We start from the raw sequence: 24,305 nt of genomic DNA, 5'->3' as shown, positions 1-24,305 counted from the left end.
TGCTGGATATAGCAGTCTGGGTTGGCATTTGTGTTCCCTTAGGGTCTGTATGACATCTGCCCAGGCTCTTCTGGCTTTCATGGTCTCTGGTGAGAAGTCTGGTATAATTCTGATAGGTCTACCTTTTTATGTTACTTGACCTTTTTCCATTACTGCTTTTAATATTCTTTCTTTGTGTAGTACATTTGGTGTTTTAATTATTATGTGACAGGAGGAATTTCTTTTCTGGTGAAATCTATTGGAGTTCTGTAGGCTTCTTATATGTTCATGGGCATCTCTTTCTTCAGGTTAGGGATGTTTTCTTTTATAATTTTGTTGAAGATATTTACTGGCCCTTTAAGTTGGAAATCACTCTCTTCTATACCTATAATCAGGTTTTGTCTTCTCACTGTGTTCTGGATTTCCTGGATATTTTGGGTCAGGAGCTTTTTGCATTTTTCATTTTCTTTGATTGTTGTATCAAAGCTTTCTATGGTATCTTCTGCATCTGAGAGTCTCTCTTCATCTCTTGTATTCTGTTGTTGATGCTTGGATCCATGACTCCTGACTTCTTTCCTGTTTTCAATGTGCAGAGTTGTTTCTCTTTGTGATTTCTTTATTGTTTCTACCTCCATCTTTAGATCCTGGATGGCTTTATTCCTTCACCTGTTTTGTTGTGTTCTCCCTGAGTTCTTCATGGGCTTCTTCTCCCTGTTTACTTGTGTTCTCCTATATTTCTTTAAGGGAGCTACTTATGTCCTTCTTGATGCCCTCCATCAGCATCATGAGCTGTGATTTTTAAATCCAAATCTTGCTTTTCTGGTGTGTTGGGGGTATCCAGGACTTGCTGTTGTTGGAGAATTGGATTTGGATGGTCTCATAGTGCCTTGATTTTTTTTTTTTTTTTTTTTTTTTTTTTTTTTTTTGTTAGTAATGTTCCTACGTTTGCCTTTTGCCATCTGGTTATCTCTAGTATTGGTCCTGCTGTCACTGGCTGGTGCTTGTTTCTCCCGTGTGCCTGAAAGCCTATCTCAGCACCCCTTGGTAACCGGCTTTCTCCTGGCACAGACTGCTGTGGGGCTGCCCAGCTTCTGGGTGCAGGTGGGTCTCTGGGTGCAGGTGGGTCTCTGGTGAGTTGTGTCCCAAGGGCTCTTCTACTCCCTCTATACCTGTCCACACCTCTACACAGTCACAGGAGCAAAGATGGCGGTGCCTGACCTCTAAAGGCGGGACTCCCTCTAACTGCCTCCCTGCAGGGCAGATGTCCTCTGGCAGGGTAGGTGCCCAGGTGGCTGTGGTGCTGCTGATTTCCTGGATGCAGGTAGAACCCTGGTGGGGCGTGTTCCAAGCGATCCTCTTTAAAAAATTTTAATATTAGCTGTCCATCAGATGTGGAGTTTGTAAAGATCTTTTCCTTTTCTGCTGGCTGCTATTTTGTTCTATTAATGATGTCCTTTGAGTTACAGAAACATTTCAGTTTCATATATTCCTATTTATTAATTGTTGATCTTAGTGCCTGTACTATTGGTGTTCTGTTCATGAATCTGTCTTCAGTGCCAGTACATTCAATGCTCTTTCCCACTTTCTTTTCTATTAGGTTCAGTGTATCTATTATTATGTTGAATTCTTTGAACCACTTAGATTTCAGTTTTGTGCAGGGTGATAGATATGGATCTATTTGCATTCTTCCATTTGCATACATTCAGTTAGATCAGCTTTTCCCAATATACTATATTTCTGGCTTCTTTATTAAAAATTATATGTCCATATGTGGGTGAATTTATGTCCAGGTCTTTGATTTGATTTCATTGATCAATGTGTCTGTTTTTATGTCAATATCATGAAGTTTTTATTACAACGTCTCTGCAGAACAGCTTGAGATTAGATATAGTAATAACTCTGGGCATTCTTTTATTGTATAAGATTGTGTTAGCTGACTTGGGTTTTTTGCTTTTCCTTATGAAGTTGAGTATTGCTCTTTCAAGGCTTATAAAGAATTGTTTTAGAGGTTGCATTGAATCTTTAGGCTGCTTTTGATAAGACAACCACTTTTACTATGTTAATCCTACCTATCCATGAACATGGGAGATCTTTTCATTTTCTTTCTTTCTTTCTTTCTTTCTTTTTTTTTTTTTTACATTTTTTTATTTATTCGATATATTTTTTATTTACATTCCAAATGATTTCCCCTTTTCAAGCCCCCCACTCCCCGAAAGTCCCGTAAGCCCCCTTCTCTCTCCTTGTCCTCCCACCCACCCCTTCCCACTTCCCCGTTTTGGTTTTGCGGAATACTGCTTCACTGAGTCTTTCCAGAACAAGGGGCCACTCTTCCTTTCTTCTTGTACCTCATTTGATGTGTGGATTATGTTTTGGGTATTCCAGTTTTCTAGGTTAATATCCACTTATTAGTGAGTGCATACCATGATTCACCTTTTGAGTCTGGGTTACCTCACTTAGTATGATGTTCTCTAGCTCCATCCATTTGCCTAAGAATTTCATGAATTCATTGTTTCTAATGGCTGAATAGTACTCCATTGTGTAGATATACCACATTTTTTTGCATCCACTCTTCTGTTGAGGGATACCTGGGTTCTTTCTAGCATCTGGCAATTATAAATAGGGCTGCTATGAACATAGTAGAACATGTATCCTTATTACATGGTGGGGAATCCTCTGGGTATATGCCCAGGAGTGGTATAGCAGGATCTTCTGGAAGTGAGGTGCCCAGTTTTCGGAGGAACCGCCAGACTGCTTTCCAGAGTGGTTGTACCAATTTGCAACCCCACCAGCAGTGGAGGAGTGTTCCTCTTTCTCCGCACCCTCTCCAACACCTGCTGTCTCCTGAATTTTTAATCTTAGCCATTCTGACTGGTGTAAGGTGAAATCTCAGGGTTGTTTTGATTTGCATTTCCCTAATGACTAATGAAGTTGAGCATTTTTTAAGATGCTTCTCCGCCATCCGAAGTTCTTCAGGTGAGAATTCTTTGTTTAACTCTGTACCCCATTTTTTAATAGGGTTGTTTGGTTTTCTGGAGTCTAACTTCTTGAGTTCTTTATATATATTGGATATTATCCCTCTATCTGATGTAGGATTGGTGAAGATCTTTTCCCAATTTGTTGGTTGCCGATTTTCTTTTCATTTTCTAATACCATCTTCAATTTCCTTCTTCAAATTCTTGAAATTTTTGCTATCTTTCTCTTGCTTGGCTAGAGTTACCACAAGATATTTTATATTACTTGTGGCTAATGCAAAAGCTTTTGTTTCCCCAATTTCTTTTTCAGCCCATTTGTCACTTATATATAGGAGGGATACTGATTTTTTTTTTTGAGTTAATCTTGTATCCATCTACTTTGCTAAAATTTTTTATCAGCCTTGGGAGTTCCCTAGTAGAATTTTGGGGGGGAGCTTATGTAAACCATCATATCATCTGCAAATAATGATGCTTTGATGTCATCCTTTCCAATTTGTATCCCCCTGGTCTTCTTTAGTTGTCTCATTTCTCTAGCTTGAACTTCAAGTACTATATTGAATTGGTATATATAGAGTAGACAGCCTTGTCTTGTTTCTGATTTAGGTGAAATTGCTTTGAGTTTCTCTCCATTTGACATTGCCTATAGATTTGCTTTTAATACACCTTTAATCTCAAACAATGACATCTAATTGAGAGGCAGACAAAGTGATGATTCAGAGAAAGATTTAACAGAATGAGTCAGAAATAGGATACAGACAGTATAGTGGTGAAGCTACTTAAAGAAGTGGGGGGGGGGGGAGTTTTGTTTGAGTTCAGTTCAGTCCAGTTCAGAGCAGTTAAGTTCATACAGTTCAGAAGCAGAACAATCTAGTCAGAAGCCAAGAGAAGCCAATTTAAATCAGTCAGTTTGGAGAAGAGTTTGAGCTAGAATAGCTGAGTTGAACTAGCCAGGAAGAGTTCAGAAAGAGTCAAAAAGAATGAATTTATTTAGTAGTAAGTCTCTGAGGCTGAAACATTCTAGGCCTAGGTTAGCAGACGGTGCTTTGAAGCTGAAGCATTCAAGTCCCAAGCATGTAGAAGGTTAGACTGTATGGAAGGTAGAAGCTTCCAGGTCTAGAGATGGATAGAATAGAGAAGGAAATGATCTGAGCTCAGGTCAAGTGACATTCATAACACTTGGGTGCAGCTCTCATCTCTTTAGCTGAGGAAATAAAAATGACATTTACATTTACGTTCCATTATAGTCTCCTTTCTATGCTCATGTCCTAAACAGACAGACAGACACACATACACATACATACAGACTGACACACATTCAGACATGCCACAAACACATGCATCCACACACATTCTGACACACATGTACATACGTGCATACATATACACACATACAACCATGCACACACACAGAAACACACACATATACACATATAGACACACATTAAGACACACACACACACAAACACACACACACACATACACACCCATGGAGACACATTCACACACAAATCCACACAGACAGGGACACATTCAGACATACAACACACACACACACACACACACACACACACACACACAACTAGCTTCTGCATAGAAGAGAAGACAGATGCTTTTATTTCCTTTTCTGAGTATGAGTATGTATCTGTAATATACTTAAGGACTAGCCTACTCTGTCTCAGCAGAATCAAGCTGTCCTAAATCTGTAATTGTGTCCTTTCTTTGGACAGTATTATGTCTGTAGATAAAAAGAGGCAATTCTTGCCAGGTGGCTGTCTCACCAAAACTGTAGTAACTCATAAATGCTCAATTTCTTCTTTGAATCTAAGACAGGGAAAGCTGTCAGGAGCAGACTAGTCTCAACAACAAGTGAATAAATAACATTAAATGTCACATTCTGTGGATTTCTGATGTTTTTGAAAACCGACTACCTATGTAAAGTAATCTGGACTATTGTCTGTTAACTCATCTCAGCTATTTCTGATTAAAATCTTGAAAACACCCTAACAATTTGTGATTTGGCCCTAAACTCACAGGCTTAAACATCCTAGATCTGTTTATAATAACAGCAAGAGAAGAACTGGGTCTAAGCCTTGCACTTTCAAATTTTTAGTATCAATAGAAAAAATTTGTCAGGTGAAAATTCTTTGTTTAGCTCTGTACCCCATTTTTTAATAGGGTTATTTGGTTCTCTGGGGTCTAACTTCTTGAGTTCTTTGTATATATTGGATATTAGCCCTCTGACAGATATAGGGTTGGTGAAGATCTTTTTCCAATTTGTTGGTTGCCATTTTATCCTTTTGATGGTGTCCTTTGCCTTACAGAAACTTCGCAATTTTATGAGGTCCCATTTGTCAATTCTTGATCTTAGAACCCTATTAAAAATGGGGTACAGAGCTAAACAAAGAATTTTCACCTGAAGAATTTTGAATGTCTGAGAAGCACCTTAAGAAATGTTCAACATCATTAGTCATTAGGGAAATGCAAATCAAATCAACCCTGAGATTTCACCTCACACCAGTCAGAGTGGCTAAGGTTAAAAACTCAGGAGACAACATGTGTTGGCGAGGATGCGGAGAAAGAGGAACACTCCTCCACTGCTGGTGGGATTGTAAGATGGTACAACCACTCTGGAAATCAGTCTGGCTGTTCCTCAGAAAACTGGGCATGACACTTCCGGAGGACCCTGCTATACCACTCCTGGGCACATACCCAAAGGATTCCCTGGCATGCAATAAGGACACATGATCTACTATGTTCCTAGCAGCCTTATTTATAATAGCCAGAAGCTAGAAAGAACCCAGATGTTCCTCAGTGGAGGAATGGATATAGAAAATGTGGTATATTCACACAATGGAATTCTACTCAGCAATTAAAAACAATGAATTCATGATATTTTTAGGCAAATGTTGGAACTGGAAAATATCATCCTAAGTGAGGTAACCCAATCACAAAAGAACACACGTGGAATGCAATCACTGATAAGTGGATATTAATTAGCCCAGAAATTCTGAATACCCAAGACACAATTAGCATATCAAATGATCCCCAAGAAGAAGGAAGGAGAGGGCCCTGGTCCTGGTAAGGCTTGATACAGCATTGTAGGGGAGTACCAGGACAGAGAAACAGGAGGGGGGTGATTGATGAATGGGCGGAGGGAAGAGGACTTATGGGACTTATGGGGAGGGGGAAATGGAGAAAGGGGAAATTATTTGGAATGTGAACAAAGAATATAGAAAAAACAATGTTAAAATTAAAAAAAAGAAAGAGACATTTTATGAATAACAAACACAGTTTGAGTACTAAGGGTAGTCCATGGCTTTCGAAATTCTGTGCCAGGAATCAGGGACAATGACCAATTGATTTTCTTAGTAAACTACAGGTGTCATAATGGTGCTAGTGCTTGTGTTTTAAAAAATCGCTTAGTTATGAATGATGTGCCCTGACATATACAGTGGCAAACAGGTGCCAGGATGTGTGCCACTGAAACAATAGCATGCACTGGACTAGAACAGTACAGCTGGAATAAGAATGCAAGTGTTGGTAATTCTTAACACTAAAGGTGCACTCATACATGTCTTCTTTAATATTCTATTTATGTGTGTATTTGAGACTTAAATATTTAACATGTAAATTACATGAATAAATATGTGAGATAGCGTGTAATATACACACAATATGTTAATATAAAATACAAAAAATAAAAAATTCAAGGCTATTCAAGAATAAGTACTTAGTAAGGTCAAAGATTATAACAAATAAAGTAAGAATATAGTATTGTCTTCCTTTAAATTTTTTAAATTACATTTATTTTGTATGTTTGTATGTGAGCACATGCCACAGTGTGTATGTGGAAGGGGAGTTGGTCTTCTGCCACATGGGTCTGGGGATTGAATTTAGGTCTTCAGGTTTGGCAGGCAGTGTCTTTACCTGCTGATTCATCTTGAAGGCCCTAATTGGATGTCTTTCACAGGCTAGAGCTAGAATTCAAATACAGTTTTGAGTATCAGGGTCATCTTCCTTGATTGGGAGATAGCAGTATCAGTCCATAGTAACTGTCCTGGAAGGAATGAAGATTCTAAAGAAACACTTGTACCCCTCAGCTTGGCTATCAAACTATCAAGATAATGGACCTCAAGGGAGTGGAATTTCTCAGAAGTTTCATGCTAGGGAGTGGGAAAGGCTGGGCTCTGATTTGAGACACCTTGTGTACTGGAAAGAGATTTCCTAGTTCTGCCAACACATGAAACCACCTTGTAAGAGGCAATGGGTCAGTGCCTGGCAGGACTTCAAAGTGACCAGGTTTGATTAGTTATCCAGTACCACTTGACCTCTGTTTAAACCTGTGTGTAGGAAGTACAGTGAGCTGTGTGTAAGAAGTACAACTTTAAGGATAGTTATGAAGTTAAAGACATTTCTGATTTTATTTTCAACCATTGTTTTTATTGTATTTAAAATACTTTATTATTTTGACAATTCTTGCAAGGGAGGCAGAATGGCTATTCTGGTTGTCAACTTGACTATATCTGGAATGAACTACAATCCAGAATTGGAGGGCTTACCTGTGATCTAGATCTTGAGTCTGGGAAATACAAGTTTCTGACCTGGATCTTGGCATGGAGATCTTGAGGCTATGAAAAATTTAGGCTCAGGCAAGGTAGTACACACCTTTATTCCCAGGAAGCTAAGGTAAGGAGATCTCTGAGTTCAAGGTCAGCCTGGGACAAAACAAATCCCAGATCCAGGTGTGGTGATACACACCTTTAATCTGGGCCTAACCTTTTGCTGGGGACCTATATAAGGACATTTAAAGAAGGACGGTTCGCTCTTCTTCAACTGCTTGCATTTACTTGCCAGCACATCTGTTGGAATTTGCTTCTACAAAAGACCAGCAGAAACAACTAGCCTTGTGGGGTGGAGTAACTACTATATTTGGGATCTTCCAGTTCACAGCTGACCATTGTTGGGGAGTTGGACTACAGACTTCATAAAAAGTCTTCATAATAAGTTCCCTCAATACAGAAAGACATTGCATATGTCCTGTGAGTCTAGAGAACCCTGACTGATACAGAAGTGAAGATTCTTTTCTGACTCATTGGAACTAGATTTATAGCCAAGTCCCCTATAACGAAGAAAGGTTTACAAGAGAAGAGCATGCAAATTTATTTAATAGAACTTCTTTTTTTAATGTGTGTTGTGTGTGGCATTGAGAATCAAACCTCAGGACTTGTGCTTGCTATGCATGCATTTTCCCTCTGAACTACATTTTTATACTGTCCTAATACACTATATGTCACCTTGGAGTTTTTGTAATAAAAAATAGACCCAAAGACTACTTCTTTATGGTTATGTTTGTATCTTTATGTTTTATGAGTGGTCACACTTCTGGAGACATATAATTGGGAAAAGGGTAATATTAACAAGCTGGAGAAAATGTAGCAGAAACTGTGATTAGGTATCTCTCTTGACCCTGTGTCTTCAGAGGTAAGACTCTTTTCTTTCTTAGGGATTGCAGAGATGGTTCTGTGGTTAAGAGTACTGCTTTCTCTTGCAAAGGATCTGGGTTTGATTCCCAGCACCCATTTGGCAACTCACAACTATCTGTAACTGGTCCCAGGGGATCTGATGCCCTCTTCTGACTTTCATGTGCACTAGGCACTCATGCGATACATATACACACATAAAGGCAAAACACACTTATACATGAAATAAAAAGAAAGAAAAAAGGTATCTCTCCTTCTTTTGTGTATAGAAGGCATCTCTCCAGTTAGGGTCATGTTGTGCTTCAGAGGAACATGCCCAGGGAAGGTGAAAGTGACTTCAGGAACTTGACTTTACTATTTTAATACCAAGGTATTATATTTTGGGTATCACACACTGAACCTTGTCTCCCCATGGTATCAACGCGAATCTAGTCCTAGTTATTTAGGTGTAATTTTATATGTAGCTATCTGTGTCAATATAAAAATCTACAAATATAGATATATGCAATACATACACACATATATATAAAAGAATGTTTTAAAAGGTAACTATGATATGATTACCATACTAAAAGTTTAGCAATTATTTCTTAATATCAAATATTCAAATATTTCATTAAAATCATCTTTACTTTTGTAGTTGTTCTGTCTGCATCAAGATTTTTTGGAAGAAGTTTTTATTAGCACATATTAATTTACATAGCAATATTTCATTACAGTATTTTCACACATGTATATAATATATTTTGATCACACTCACCTTATCGCTATTTCATATCCCTTCCTATTGCCACTCACCTAACCTCTTACTAACTAGTTCTCTTCTACTTTCTTTTTTGTTTTTACACTAGTGAGTTAGTGTTACAGGAGCATGACAATTTATCAGTGGCTATACCAGTGAAAGCAATGCCCGCCCCCGCCACCCAGCAAGCATTAAGTTTCTATAGATCTTCAGGGAAAAGAATCAGACCCTTGTGAGCAAATTCCACTCCATGATGGAACATAGTTGAGGCCAACTTTGTGTAAGGCAGTCTTAGCTACCGAGAGTTCAGACATACAAACTATGCCATGCCTGAAGGACAGGTTCCCTCAGCATCCTGCCCTTTCTTCTTCAATTCTTTCTACTGCATCTTCCATAATGTAGTCTGAGTCCTGGAGAGGTGCTATTGACATCCCATTAGGACTGAGCATTTAATGGCCACTTATTCTCAGCATTTTAACCATTTATTTGTCCCTGCACTCACTGTAAAGACAATTTTCTCTGACAAGAAGTGCTGACTTATGACCATAAACATAAATGTTCAGAACACAATTTGACAGTTACATCATGCCCATTTATCAAGCGACACTAGCCACGCCTCCCCCAGGGCCCATAACCTCACTAGCCTCAGGATTGTGATAAAATTTATAGTATTAGGCATGAATCCCTCTTATAGAGTGGGCCTCAGATCCAGGCTGAAAGTGGTGGGTTACCTCCCTATCAGTCACATCACTACTGCTCCCAATGCCCATCTTACCAGGAAGATTAGTAGTGCAGCGATGCATGGATCACAACTGAGTAAGACTGAAGTGGAAACTTCTGGTTTTTGGTTTTTTTTTTTTTTGTTTTTGGAAAGTCAGTTATGTCAAAGAACATTTTGCTGAAGCGGACACAGGTGAAAAGCTGTTTTGCTAAAGCAGACATGTGGAAGGATACGCAATGAAGGATTCTTTGCTAACAACACACATGTATTGGTTCACAGTACATTGCTGAGCTCCGTTTGTTATGACTCCACAGAGAGGAACACACCAAAAACATTCTGGTGGCATTCTGGTGGTGTTCTGGTGGCTTCTTGCCAGTTTCCTGGACTTAGGCTAATTGAAAAACTGATGTCAGCTGATACAGACGCACATGGAGTTTTGCTAAGACAGATACATGTGCTGAGGCAAGATGTGTGGTGAGGCACAACTGGTGGAAGGCATGTGATTGTGGAGGACTCAATGGACAGTGTTGAGAGGCTTGCAGAGCTAGCTTTGTAATGCTTCACTGGTCTTGCATCTTCACTGAAGAAGCACAACCAATGACTTCTCCTGGCATCCCTGGTGGTCCTGGTCACTCCTGCTGACTCATGCTGATTCAGCAGAGGCCTGGCTGTGTCTGCTAGGTTGTGCCACCACTGCAGATTCATGTTTGCTATCCTGACACTACTAAACTGAACTACTGGTATATTTGTGAAGTGTTTTGTGAGTGGATCAAGCTGCCACTGTTTATTTCTGTGAACTGCTGATTTCCTGAAAGCGCAGACTGGATTTGCTCCAAAGAACAATTTCTAAACAGGTCTACTTCCTCCATATCCTAATAACCTTTGCTTCTCACTCCCTCTGGTGGGGGGTGGCCTAGAACAGAGCTTAAAGTATTTAAGAACTGTTATATTTTTTTCCTAATTTCTTTTTTTTAAATTAGGTATAGTCTTTATTTACACTTCAAATGTTGTCCCCTTTCCTGGTTCCCCTCCCCCGAAAATCGCATAAGCCTTCTCCCCTTCCCCAATCAACTCTCCCCTGCTTCCCTGTCCTGGTATTCCTCTACACTATGGCATCAAGTCTTTCCAGGACCAAGTGCCTCTCCTCCCTTTGGTGTCTAACAAGACCATCCTCTGCTGCCGATGTGTGTGGGGCCATGAGTAACTCCATGTGTACTCTTTGGTTGATGGTTTTGTCCCTGGGAACCCTGTGAGTACTTGGTGACTCATATTGTTGCTCCTCCTGTGGTGCTGCAAACCCTTTCAGCTCCTTGAGTCTTTTCTTTAGCTCCCCCATTGGGGACCCTATGCTCAGTTCAATGGCTGGCTGAGAGTGTCCCCCTCTATTTGTCATGCACTAGGAGAGCCTCCCAGGTGATAGCTATAGGTCAGCTAGCACTTGTGGTACCCACAATAGTGCCTGGGTTTATACAGTTACAAGAACTGTTATTAAAAGCAGGGTTGGAAAAATTAAAGCCTGCCTAAGACTTTAATGACAATTCTCCAGCTCAGTTTCAGCTTGATTTGTTTATGTCCTCCAACAAGCATAGGATGGCTTCAGCAATAATTATCACTATTTATTTCTGGTGAATAAGCAATGGTAGGGAGTCAGGATCTTTTGATAGGACCTTATGTTGCTATTGGATGGGCTACCTCTGCAACACTTAATCTACATGTTTCTCCAGAGCTTTTAATTTTGTTCTGATACTTGTATTTGTCAGCATTCCTTACAGAACAGAATTTACTATATAACAGAATGGTGTAGAGGTGTATAGTCCAACAGTGCCTGTTTACCAATGGAAAGGCCAAGAATCCAGGAATTCTCTAGTCCAATAGGCTGGATGTCTTAGCTGACCTTTAATATCTATCAGAATCCTAAAGAAGTAGTCTCTAATACCAGTGAAGGAACAAGCTTGCCAGGAATAGTGAGGGCTGAGAGGATAGAGTTAGCCAGAGCCAGGCTAACTCCATGACAGACTGCAAACTGGCAGCTTTGAAGAATAGGTCTAAATTTCTGTTTTCCAGAACTGGAAAAGTCCAAATCAAGTAAATTCCAGGAAAAGCCACCCCTCATAGGCAGTCAATCAGGAAGCTGCTCCATCACCTAGCCTGAGAAACCTCATGAGCAGGCAATCAGGAGCTGTAGAGGATATCCCACCATGTAGCTTGAGCCAAATAAAATCAGCAAAAGTCCCCCAAATCCCCAGAGCCTTAACCAGTCACAAAGGGACCCACATGCCTGGAGACAGAGACCACCAACCAAGGGAAAGAAAGTAAAAGCCATCCATTTCTACACTAACAGGCTTTGAGTTGATCTTGCACAGCACACAGCTCTGATTTCCACCCAGAAGTCTGATGGACCCTTGCATGCAGGTTCTCTGAAGAATAAATGCTCTTTGCTGTTGCATGCTATTTGAGTGGCAATGAGTACTTTTCCAGCTCCCCCCTCCCTTCATTTCTTTCTATGGTTTCACCCTATTCCCTAAAATCCTGTTCCTTGTTCCCAACACATCAGGTGTGACTGATCACCATAGAAATTAAGTGGAAGGGCAGGAGGTAATGCAAGGATTTAATACACCAGGAGGGTTGCATGGCTCAGCCTTGTCTTCAGGACTGTGACATAAACTCTAGATTTATTTTTTAATTTATTTATTTAATGATATTCATTAAGAATGAGCATGGTAGTGCATTCCCGTAAGCTTAGCAACTTGGGAGGATGAGGTAGGTGTTACCTATGAGTTCAGAGCAGCACACAGGCTATCCTGTGTGGTTATGGTCCTTGTACAATTAAAAAAGTAATTAAAATATTTTATTTTATTTACTTATTTGTGTATTGCCTGCTTGTCTCAGATCCAGTAGCCACCCAAGTAATGATATGGAGACCTATTAATTATGAAAGCTTGATTGTAGTTTAGGCTTGTTCTCAACTGCCTCTTACACTTAAAATTTTACTATTTATACTAATCTGTATTTTGCATTCTTATTATCTCTTGAGTATGGGCATCTGCTTCTTTCTTCATGCCTGATGGCAAATCACCTGCCTCAGACTCTTTCCTAGCGTTCCTAACTCTGCATGGAAGTCTCACTTATCATTTCCTTCTTTGTTATAGACTGTTCATCTCTTTATTGACGAATAAAACAGTGATGGAGAAGATATTTACAGAACACTGAGACAAGCGATGCTTCATAAAAACAACAACACCAGAGTTAGGTAGGCAATCAGATCTCTGTCAGTGCAGAAATCAGCATTTGAATAATACAAAGACAATCTTTACACAGTGCACACACAAAAAAATCACCCAACATTTGTGCCTGTGTATGTGTGTGACACATATGTGAAGATCCATGTAGAGATCAGAAAAGAACGCCAGTTTCCCTGGAGCTGAAGTTTCAGGCAGTTGACAGTTGCACAATGTGCCACATTCAGGTCATCGAGAAGAGTAATAAGCTTTCTTAATCCATGGATCATCTCTCCAGTACTGAACTCCAGACTTCATAGGGAAAGGACAAGAGGTATAGTCAAGGAGTCTTGGTCAAACAGTGGTCTGGTTGGCCATGATCTCAGCTCTAGTCACATGGTTTTATCAGCGCCAAAAATTTGTTGCTGCTTGGGGGTAGAGGGGAATCTCCATCTGATGCCAAGGAAGTGCCCACAGTTTAGGGGCCACAATCACTTAACAGGGTGTTACCAACTGTCCAATGATCCTATGAGGTGGTTATTCCTGATTGGGAGAGCAGTATCATTTTGGAGAGACCTGTTTGGAAGACTGGTAAGCTCCTGGGAGAGTTAGAATAAGGAGTCAGCTGCAAGCTGGTACAACCACTCTGGAAATCAGTCTGGCGGTTCCTCAGAAAAGTGGGTGTGACACTACCGGAGGACCCTGTTATACTACTCCTGGGCATATACCCAGAGGATTCCCCAGCATGCAATAAGGACACATGCTCCACTATGTTCATAGCAGCCTTATTTATAATAGCCAGAAGCTGGAAAGAACCCAGATGTCCCTCAATGGAGGAATGGATAAAGAAAATGTGGTATATTTACACAATGGAATACTACTCAGCAATTAAAAACAATGAATTCATGAAATTCTTAGGCAAATGGTTGGAACTGGAAAATATCATCCTAAGTGAGGTAACCCAATCACAAAAGAACACACATGGAATGCAATCACTGATAAGTGGATATTAGCCCAGAAGCTCTGAATACCCAAGACACAATTCACATATCAAATGATTCCGAAGAAGAAGGAAGAAGAGGGCCCTGGTCGTGGAAATGCTTGATGCAGCAATGTAAGGGATTACCAGGACAGAGAAGTAGGAGGGGGTTGATTGGGGAATGGGCAGAGGGAAGAGGGCTTATGGGACTTATGGGTAGGGGGTAACTGGGAAAGGGGAAATCATTTGGAATGTAAACAAAGAATATAATAAAAAAAAGAATAGTGACAGTGGACTTCTTGGTGCCACCAGCAGGAGTGCGGAACAGGATGTTGTAAAGGCTGGCAGTTAATGATACCTTAGTTACTCTAATTTTGGTGTCTTCAACCATGAACATAGATAGATTATTCAAAGCTTCAGATGACCCTGTTTTAAATGGTTGACAGTAGGATATGGGCCTATTCTTGGACTTTGTATAGAGTGAGGCAGGAATCTCATGTATATTTATAAGGCTAAACATACCAGCAGATGAATACAAAATGAAGGTAGAAATGTCAAGCTTACTCCTCATTTTAGTTACCAAGAAGTCATCTGTAGATCCAAATGAAGTGTTAGCACATTTAGCAGGATTTTAGTAGAAATAGCTCTTAAGTTTCTTTTGTAGACTGTGTGTGTATGTGTGTACATGTAGAGGCCAGAAGTTGGATGTCTTCTGTGGTTGCTGTCTTTGTCAGTGTTCTGTTGCTGTAAGGAGACACAATAACTGTTAAATCTGAAAGTGCTGCACAGAGAACACCACTCACATATGCAATTGGCAAGAGTGTTTTTATTTTGTGAAAGCAAAAGACCTGCATGCAGGGGTTAGCCACTTACAAAAGTGTTGAAGGCAAAAGCAGGCAGGCCTTTTTTTATAGGGAATCAGGGGAATTTTAGCTAGGGTTAGGTAATCTAAAACCTTGTGGGTGGCAACGGGGATGTTACATGGGTCAGTTTACATGACTTGTGTCTAGGTGGTTAAAGGACTGCATTCCTGTGTCATGAACGTTTAATCACAGGATGAGATACCCAAACCATATAAGGCTGCCCAGCACAGATGGGCCATCCTGAGGTAAAATTTTTTCCCATCCTTGTGCTTATTTCAGGCTGTTTTTTGGATGGGGGATTTTATGGTCTTGTCCCTAGAATTTATGGTCTGTTCCTGGAGCAGGAACTGATGACTGGGGAGTGGGGGGATGGAATTTATGGTCAGTTCCTGGAACGGATGATTTTCCTTTTGAAGTCCATTTTGAAGGACCTAATATGGAGTCATCATATTAGTAACAGTGGCAACCAATATAAAAGAAAGCATTTAATTGGAGCTGGCTTACAGTTTCAGAAGTTTAGTCCATTATCATCATGGTGGGGAGCATGGCAGCATGCAGGTAGACATGGTGTTGGAGAGGTAGCTGAGAGTTCTACATCTGGATCTATGGGCAGTATGAAGAGAGAAAACCACCGGGCCTGACTTGGGCTTTTGAAACTTCAAAGCCCACCTCTGCACCCTCTCACCCCTTCACCCCTCCACCCCATACCCCCCAGCCTGTGCCACACTTTCTCTAACAAGGCCACGCCTATTTCAACAAGGCTAAACCTAATCACTTTCAAGTATTGTACTCCCTGATGAGCAAACAATCGACTATGTGAGCTTATGGGCGCCATCCTTTTTCAAACTACCACACTCTCCTCTATGTGGCCTGGGTACCGGGAGGCTTTCTAAGGAGATCTCTGGCCTGGCCAGGTGTGAGGGCTCAGGCAAAGAGGAGAGAGTATGTGCTGGAAGGGAGAGTGGCTCTCCTGCTTGCACTGCGGCAGCTGGCTCCGCCTCAGTCACCTGCCCGCTCAGCAGCTCCACCCTGTGCTGAATCAGGTCTGGCTAGGCTGAGGAGAGTCTGACTAGCCAGCGAGGAGTGTGCGGGAGCATCTGGTGGCGTTTTGGGAGAGTAGACCTCTTCCCAAATGGCTGTGTTACAGCTCTTATGACAGAAGCTCTCAGATGATGGAGTAGTTCTCACACACTTCATTCCTTCCGGATAGAATTCTTATATACAGTTTTGGAGTAGGTCAGGGTCTGACAAGAGGTACTTCCCATTGGCTTGGTCTGAGAGCTTGGAGATACCTTATCTGCATGTGGGAGGGCTTGGTGCTGCTCCTAAGAGACTCAGTCTCAGGCCACACACCTCTCCGTAGGGGGTTGTTGGAGGCTGTAGCTACAGCAGCCAGGGGCCTAAGGGGCGTGGCCAAATGTCTGCTGTCACCTGCTGGGTCTCTGGAGTTTAAAGCCTGTACTCGGTCAGGGACCAGACTGCCTATCACAGCTCACCACCCCACACCTCTATTATTCTTTTATGAGACAATCTCTCACTGAAATTGGAGATCACCAACTGGCTAGACTGGTGGCCAGTGACCTGGACATTCTGTATTACAAGCATGTATCCTAAGGGCTTGAGTAGGCCATTCAGAGTGGGCACTGCTGAGGGAATCTCCAAGACCCTCCCCTTTCATGGATTCTGCTCTCGAGGGTCCATTTGCTTTTTCAGTGCTGGGATCAAACACAAGCTCTACTCCTGGGCTGTGCCCTGGCTAGATGTCATGAGTCTTGGTGTGGTGTAGACAGGACTGCTTTACAAACTCATGGGTGCTGAGGTGAACTGTTGTCTAAAATGTCCTCATTGTATTACAGCTGCCCTTGAACGGGAGTGTTTGCATTTAGCCTGGATACTTTCCATTCCATAGAGATGTGAAAAAAAGAGGCTTCCTGACTAAAATGTCTAACCCCAAATTCCTCATTCTTTGGGTGTTGCCAAATTCATTGCCTGCAGGTAGGTATTGATTGCTTTATGTAGATGTAGGCAGTGCTTAGTATTTGAAATATTAGGTGACCTCAGCTTCCTCTCTGTGAGTCTGCTCTTGTTTTTCTGAAAACGTTTCCTTCTACTTCTAATTTTGGTTCTAGCCTTCCTTCTCCTCTTCATCTGAATCTTTCCTGGGACTCAAGAACAAATTCAGACTGTGTATGGAGGTGCATGCCTACAATCTCAGCACTTAGGCTCTGGCAGGAGGATTGTCAATTTTAAGCCAGCCTGGGCTACATAGCAAGTTCCAGGCAGCCTGAGGTATAAGACCCTCTTTGGGACAGACAGACAGATAAGCAAGTTCCAGGCAGCCTGAGGTATAAGACCCTCTTTGGGACAGACAGACAGATAAGCTTCTCATTCGACACAATGACAAACAAAAGGGAACAAAAAAATCAAATTAACCTTTAGTACAACTCATCTACCTCAGGCTTTTTGTTGGATTCCCGAAGACACTGCACCACACTAGTTCGTACCTCTCTGTGCTAAGTGGAGTAGGACTGGAAGTGTTACTTATCTTCATCTTCCTGCTTTCCTGGTCCTTTGGCCTGTATTCATCATTCTGACTGCTCACTCCCTCTTACCAGCACTGCACACACAGGGCACTTTGGTCAGGAGCCAGCAGAGGGCAGCAGAGGACTCATGGCTCTTCCTAAGGTAACCAATGTCTGTGACCAGAGAGCACCAGGAGATAGTGGCTGGGTCCTGAGCTGAGACAATCATTTAATAATGCATCAAAAAAAAAAAAATTTCCTTGTCTTTTGGCTCCGCTTTTTGTTTTGTGCCGGCACTCCAGAACATCCACTTTCCTGACTCAGCCCCCTTTATTCTTTCTCCATTAACATTTAAGGTCAAATCTCAGAACATCTGAAGGTTTCCTGCGATGAAGGGGACAGCACAGCTCATGGACTGCTTTCCTTAAACGATGGTGATGGAACAGTCAGCTGCTGAGACTTGTTAGGGGGGTTGTAGACTGAACATACTTTGTCCTCTCAGGAGACTCTTACTCACAGGTATTTACTTCAGAGCATCACACCAGTTCTAGTTACATCATATTTATAGGGCCAAGAGCAAGAGGGAGACCCTTTACTGCCAAATTATTAACAATTTAAAACCAGTGACTGATAGCATCAAACTAAGCCCAGGATACTTCTGAGGCTGGGAAGCTAGTCCTGTCTGGAATTTCATGGGACAGGCTCTTCGTTTTCCTAGACTATGGATTTAATACAAGGGCTTCCAATATCAGGAACCAGGATCCCAAAGAGTGAGAAGATACTTGATAGAAGTGAGATGTCGTCTGACCAGTGGGTGGTACACACTGTTTTAGGCTCTGCAAATACAAAGGAACCAGAATGAAGCCGCCGCTTTTCATGGGGCCTGCACTCCGTTTGGTAGGACAACAAGCACCAAAGCAAACTCCTGCTTACAGCGTGCCTGCCAGATGGTGCTAAGTGATCCTGAGGAAAGGGAACAGAACAGGGAGGATGTGGTTCCAATGTGGGGCAGAGAGGCTTGAAATTCCGCTGGAGGTTGTTAGGAATGGCTTCGTGGATAAAATTGGAGAAAAGGGAGTGAGCTGCCCAAGTGTTTGAAGGGTGATCATCAAGGCAGAGTTGGCAGCCAGTGCAAAGGCCCTGTGATTTGTTTGAGGCTGGTGTGTTAGGCAGGGGTGATCTGGGGCTGAAAGATTGGATGAGGCCAGGATGGGGGGGTGGGGAGGGTGAGGGTGAGGCCAGATTCTAAAAATGAGAACTTTGGCTCCAGATGAGGATTTACAGCAAAAGGAGGCCCTGATCTCACTTTAAATAAAGAGCTCTTTCTGGTGACAAGAGGCTTGGAGACATCACATTGAGAGCTGATTTGCTGAAAGGCTCAGGCAAGCATTCATGACTTTGACCAAGCTGTTCCTGGTAGAGGCAATTAGACAGATTCTAGAAAAGCTGCCTGCCCAAGAGGGCAGGTGCCGGGTCACTCTAGTCTCTCTGTGATTGTATTGTCAAACGCAAACTCCAGTATATCCAGGTACTAGTTAATATGCATTTAATGAATCATCAGAGATCAAGTGAATGAATATACATAACAATAGGCTTTCTTGTAATAATAGGTTTCTTAAGACACTAGGCACGCAGGGTGCCACACCCACAAGCTTTGGAGGCAGAGCTGCAATGTTCTGGTTCGAGAATTTTGCACTGAAGCTCGACCCCAGGAGATGAAGCAGAAGACGTGTGAGCATGTGGTCTTCTCCATTTGTAACTTCCTCATCTCGGTGGCTCTGCTGTGAGAAGCAGGACAGTGTATGAGGATCGAGAGTCACATGGCTACACGGCATGAAGAACGTGGTGGTGCTTTCTCCTCCTGTCTGCAGATGAATTGGCCCAGAAAAGTGTAAGACCGACTAAATGGATGTAAAACGTCTACTTGTTAAGAAGAAGTTGGGCGTTGGGAATTGACCTCCATAGCTGAAATATTTCAGAAGTGTAAAATAATGTCTTGTGGTCGTGGTGGCCTTAGACCAACACCTTAGGTGTTGACAGAACTGTAAATAATGTCGAAATGGTACCATCTCAGTGGTTATTTCTGTTTATAGCTCCTGTTCAAAGTGTATTTGTGAGGAATTTGTTTGGAAGTCAGCATACACCCACAGTGAAATTTAAGCACAGACTTAATGTGCTTTAAGCACAGACTTAAGCATCAGTCTATATTTTTAATAAACGTTGTGATGAAAAAAAGATATAACACACCAAGTGAATAAAGGAAGAATCTTTGACAGTATTTTATTGTATGTATTCTCAACTAACTTCTACTTAATCTGTCATAACATTTAAGACCATTTTACATGAAATAAATTCTGTATCTCAATGACCCATGAGTCTAAACACATGAACATGGCCCACCAACTGTATTTAAAAAATTTTTTTTAAATTACATTAATTTATTTATTAGGTCGGAAAAAACCAAATCCTACTGTTATTAAAAAAAAAAGTAGCAATAAAGTATCTCCTAAGGGCATTTTGCTGTCCTCATAGACTGGTGCCTTAGTCAGCCATCATCAGAGCGGCTTCCCCTGGCAACAGATGGGAATACGAACAGAGACCCTAGACAGACAGCACACAGAGAGTGAGAGACTTTGGAGCACTCAGTCCTAAACAGGATATCTTCATCAAGTTCCTCCTCTCAGAGCTCAGATGGATCTCAAAGAAGAGGGAGTATAAAGTGTAAGACCCGGAGGGGACGGAGGACACCAGGCGAATAAGGCCTCTGAGTCAGCTGAGCACAGAGCGAAGCAGCGTGCACAACGTCTGCACAGGTGTGCATCATGTCCTCTGTGTATGCACCTTATGGCTTCCTGTGTAGTGTTTTTATGGGAATCCCGAGTGTGTGAGGGAGTGGGCCTGAGCGTGTGAGGGAGTGGGCCCGAGCGTGTGAGGGAGTGGGCCCGAGCGTGTGAGGGAGTGGGCCTGAGCGTGTGAGGGAGTGGGCCTGAGCGTGTGAGGGAGTGGGCCCGAGCGTGTGAGGGAGTGGGCCCGAGCGTGTGAGGGAGTGGGCCTGAGTGTGTGAGGGAGTGATTCTTGGGCCTTCTTCTGGGCTCTTTTCCTTCCATTTGTCCCTTCCAACTTTAATGTGACAGTTTCTGTTTAATCTTATTATATTTTATTTTGGTATGTTTTAATATGATCTCTTAGAAACCTAATGGTTTCTAATGAGAAATAGAAAGGGAGTGGATTCAGATTTGGGGGGTGGGGAGGTGGAGAGGAACTGGGAGGGGTAGGGAGAGAGGAAACCATAATCAGGATATATTTTGTTAGAAAAACATCTATTTTTGATGGAAGGAAAATTTTTTTAAAAAATACATCAATTTAATTTAAGTATGTGTGTGTGTGTGTGTGTGTGTGTGTGTGTATAAAAGTGTGTATGTGTTTGAGTATGTGCCATTCTGTGTGGCTTGAGTTAGTTCTCTTCTCTATGTGAGGCAGAAGAATTCAAGTTCTCAGGCTTGGAGGCTAGAAGTTCTATTTTCTGAACCATTCCACTGACTCAGACTGTATCTTTAACATGTGGTCAGTAGGTGGCATTTTTTCTCCTGGGGCTTTGTCTCCTACTAGGACGTGTACAGGGGGCTTAGTAATACAGAATAACACATTAAGGGTACTATTAATGGCAGCAAATGACTGGTCTATTAGAAATTAGATTAGTTTCTCTAGTAAAATGTTAGGACTTTGGGAATTATGCATGTCAAACTAACATTCGAGAATGTTGTTCTTCCTTAAGTGGAACATTTAGATATTATTTAAGTTAAAAAATATGTCTCTCTCCTGGAAACAGTGGCGCCTGCATGCTGTATGTACCTTAAATTGCTTGACAACAATCCTCTTTGTTTCCTCCTCTGTGGGATTCTGGTCTACTCATGTTTCTTGTCTATTTGGCTGCTTACTGCAAAAAGACCACAAAAGGTGTGGTGGTTTGAATAGAAATGGCTCCCACAGACTCATGTGTTTGAATGCTTGGCCTTAGGAAGTGGCACTATTTGGAGGTGTGGCTTAGTTGGAGTAGATGTGACCTTGTTGGAGGAAGTGTGTCACTGAGTGGGATTAGGTCATATATGCTCAAGTTGTGCCCAGTGTGGTACACAGTCCCTTCTGCTGCCTGCAATCAAAATGTAGAACTCTCATCTCATCTTCCAGCAACATGCCTGCCTGCATGTAACTATGTTTCCCACCATGATGATAATGGACTGAAGCTCTGAACCTGTAAGCCAGCCCCAATTAAATGTTTTCCTTTAGAAAAGTTGCCTTGGTTGTGGTGTCTCTTCACAGTAATAAAACTTTAACTAAGAGAAGAGGAATCACTAGATTTCCTTCTGTATTGAATATATGCAGTGGGGTGGAAGGGCCAGCTGGGATCCTGTAGGGAAAGAGGTATATGGGGAGGAAATGATGATTCAGTCATATTCAGGGGGCCTAGAGGATTTGGGGGTTTGTTTGACTGCCTCGAAGTTACCTGTTCCAATTGTTACAATTGCAGTTACAATTACTGTGGGCCTTGTCAGCTGTTGGATGGCTCTTATCCCAGAGGGTAATACCACTTTATATCTTTTGAAGCCATGTGACTGACTACCTCTTTATTGTGGAAGACCCAACTTTCTCAGGCCAGAAGAAGCAGAGATCTGAAAAGCTCTGGCCGAGCTGGGCTTTCCTTTGAGTTGATGTGCGTAATCACGACATTATAAAATAGCTCATGCCTGTTCCCACAAGAGTCCTTAGGTGGATCACACAGCTGTGAATGTCTGAGAATATGTGCCCCTCTTCCTTCCCAACCTCTCTTGTATTAAAGATCTCATGGAATTTGATGCTATCTCCACTATTGGATTATTGAAAAGCACTTAGCTGGTTTTCTGTCCAGCTATAGTTAGCACCTGTCCCCACCTCACTGTAATGAGTGTAGAAGTTATGTCTGGTTCTTCCTCCCAGTCCCATGCTTCCAGAAATAAGACCCATACTCAAAGATATAATTACAAATACCTTGGCCATATATGCTAGGTTCTTCTCTAACTAGATCAGAACTTAACCCACCATTCTAACCGACATTCGGCCATGTGGCTGATTATCTGTGTTCAGTTACCATGCATCCATCTTGTTACATCTGCCCCGGGGAAAATCTCCTACTCCTAGCTCTATCCCAGAGTTCTCTCTGACTCATGTATTCTATTCTATTCTATTCTATTCTATTCTATTCTATTCTATTCTATTCTATTCTACCCTTCTATTTTACCCTTTCCTATAGGCCATAGTTTTTAAATTGACAGGTGATGCATCCATACAATATACAAGATATTCTCTGTACAGATCAGGGAAGATTTTTCTAACTGTCTAGTTTGCTGTCTAGCTTAGCTCTATCCACCATGCTCTGCTGCCCTCTCCTTCACTGTGCACTCTGCTTAATGGCTTTTGATCAACAAGTCTGAGGTATGAGTTCCTCATGTACCAACATTATATGTGTGCTGAGGCCAGCTGGGTACTGTTTGTAGCCTCAGTCTATCCTTAGAATAAACCCTCTGGGTTCATTTGGAGCCTGACTCTTCTCTGATATATGACGTTTTCCTGGTTTTTGTCTAAAAGTCCCCTTGAGGTAGGAATAGAAATTGGGACTTTCTTTGTACCTTGCTGCTATCATTTATATTGTGGCTATTTGTCACCTTCCAGTGACAAGCTGGATCAAAGAACTAAAAAATATCACTCCTTCATTCAAGGTTATCTGGAGCATGCATCAACTATTTTGAAGTGGAATTTTCCAGTTTCCTTGGAAACTCAGTTATATCATATGATATTTTGCTGGGGCAGATGCAGGTGAGAGGATGTGTGATATTTAGAAAGAATATAAAATGACCCCATAGACAGTGGGAGGAGACTGTGGCATTGGTTCACCTTGGTCTGCCTTGTTATGTTCTGTATATAGGTATATAACCTTACACTGAGTTGCCGATCTTTGTTTGTTGTGACTTCATAGAGAGTAACACGCCAAAGAACTTCTTGTGATATTCTGGTGGCTTCTTGCAGCTTCTGTGGACTTGGACCAATTGGCTGGAGGAGCCTCGTGGTTTCTTCTGGATTGAACAACCATTGCTGATTCATGTTGGTGTTTTGCTAGTGGACTGGACTGCTGATTCATGTTGGTGTTTTGCTAGTGGACTGGACTGCTGACAATGAAGATTGGAATAGCGCCAAAGAACTATTTCTAAACAGGTCCACAAACCCTGTTTCCTGTTAACCTTTCTTTCCCCTACCTCTGGTGGGTGGTGGGCTAGATGGGAGTTTGAAGCATGTAAGAACCTTTATTAAATTAGGTTTTGAAAAATCAAAGGCTATAAACTATGTCTGTTGTTTCACAAACGAGCATGAGTTTTCCAGAAGCTCCCAGTAGAGTTCCTCTAAATCCTTACCGCTCCTCTGGCTGGAAATGGGAAGTATGTGTGTGGCTCCAGAGAAAAGAGGTTTGGGAATGCTCTGGAGTCAGACATCTTTGCACATCTGCCCCAAGGCATGCCTTGCTCTATGAACTAGCTCAACAAGTTGCCATAGTATGTAAACATCCAGGTCATTCTGATACACTTGTTGTTTTGACTATCTCTCTCCTCACTGTCTCCTGTTGACATCTGACTGACTTTGACTTTGATTGTGGTTAGCACTTGACTTCCACCCACCTTTCCATGGTCTTAGGCAGTCCACTGAAAGGCAGATTCTCAGCCTGATTCTTCAACCAGACACGTGTCTCCTCTAGGCTACCTTCACTGGACCATGCAAAGTCTTTTTCCCCAGCATTGTAATT

The 24,305-nt window shown here is 41.8% G+C and overlaps 1 long non-coding RNA gene across 1 annotated transcript; it reads left to right on the top strand.

Moving 5' to 3' along the window:
- The first annotated feature begins 17,848 nt into the window (after positions 1-17,848).
- On the top strand, positions 17,849-23,804 carry LOC127679777 (uncharacterized). Its single transcript, XR_007976902.1, has 3 exons — positions 17,849-17,995; positions 19,087-19,367; positions 23,537-23,804. It is a non-coding gene; the product is annotated as an uncharacterized LOC127679777 (long non-coding RNA).
- The last annotated feature ends 501 nt before the right edge of the window (positions 23,805-24,305 follow it).

Source organism: Apodemus sylvaticus, chromosome 3, assembly GCF_947179515.1.
Source record: "Apodemus sylvaticus chromosome 3, mApoSyl1.1, whole genome shotgun sequence".
NCBI lineage: Eukaryota > Metazoa > Chordata > Mammalia > Rodentia > Muridae > Apodemus > Apodemus sylvaticus.
Note: the sequence above shows the minus strand (reverse complement) of the source record. Positions and strands in the feature narration are given on the sequence as shown.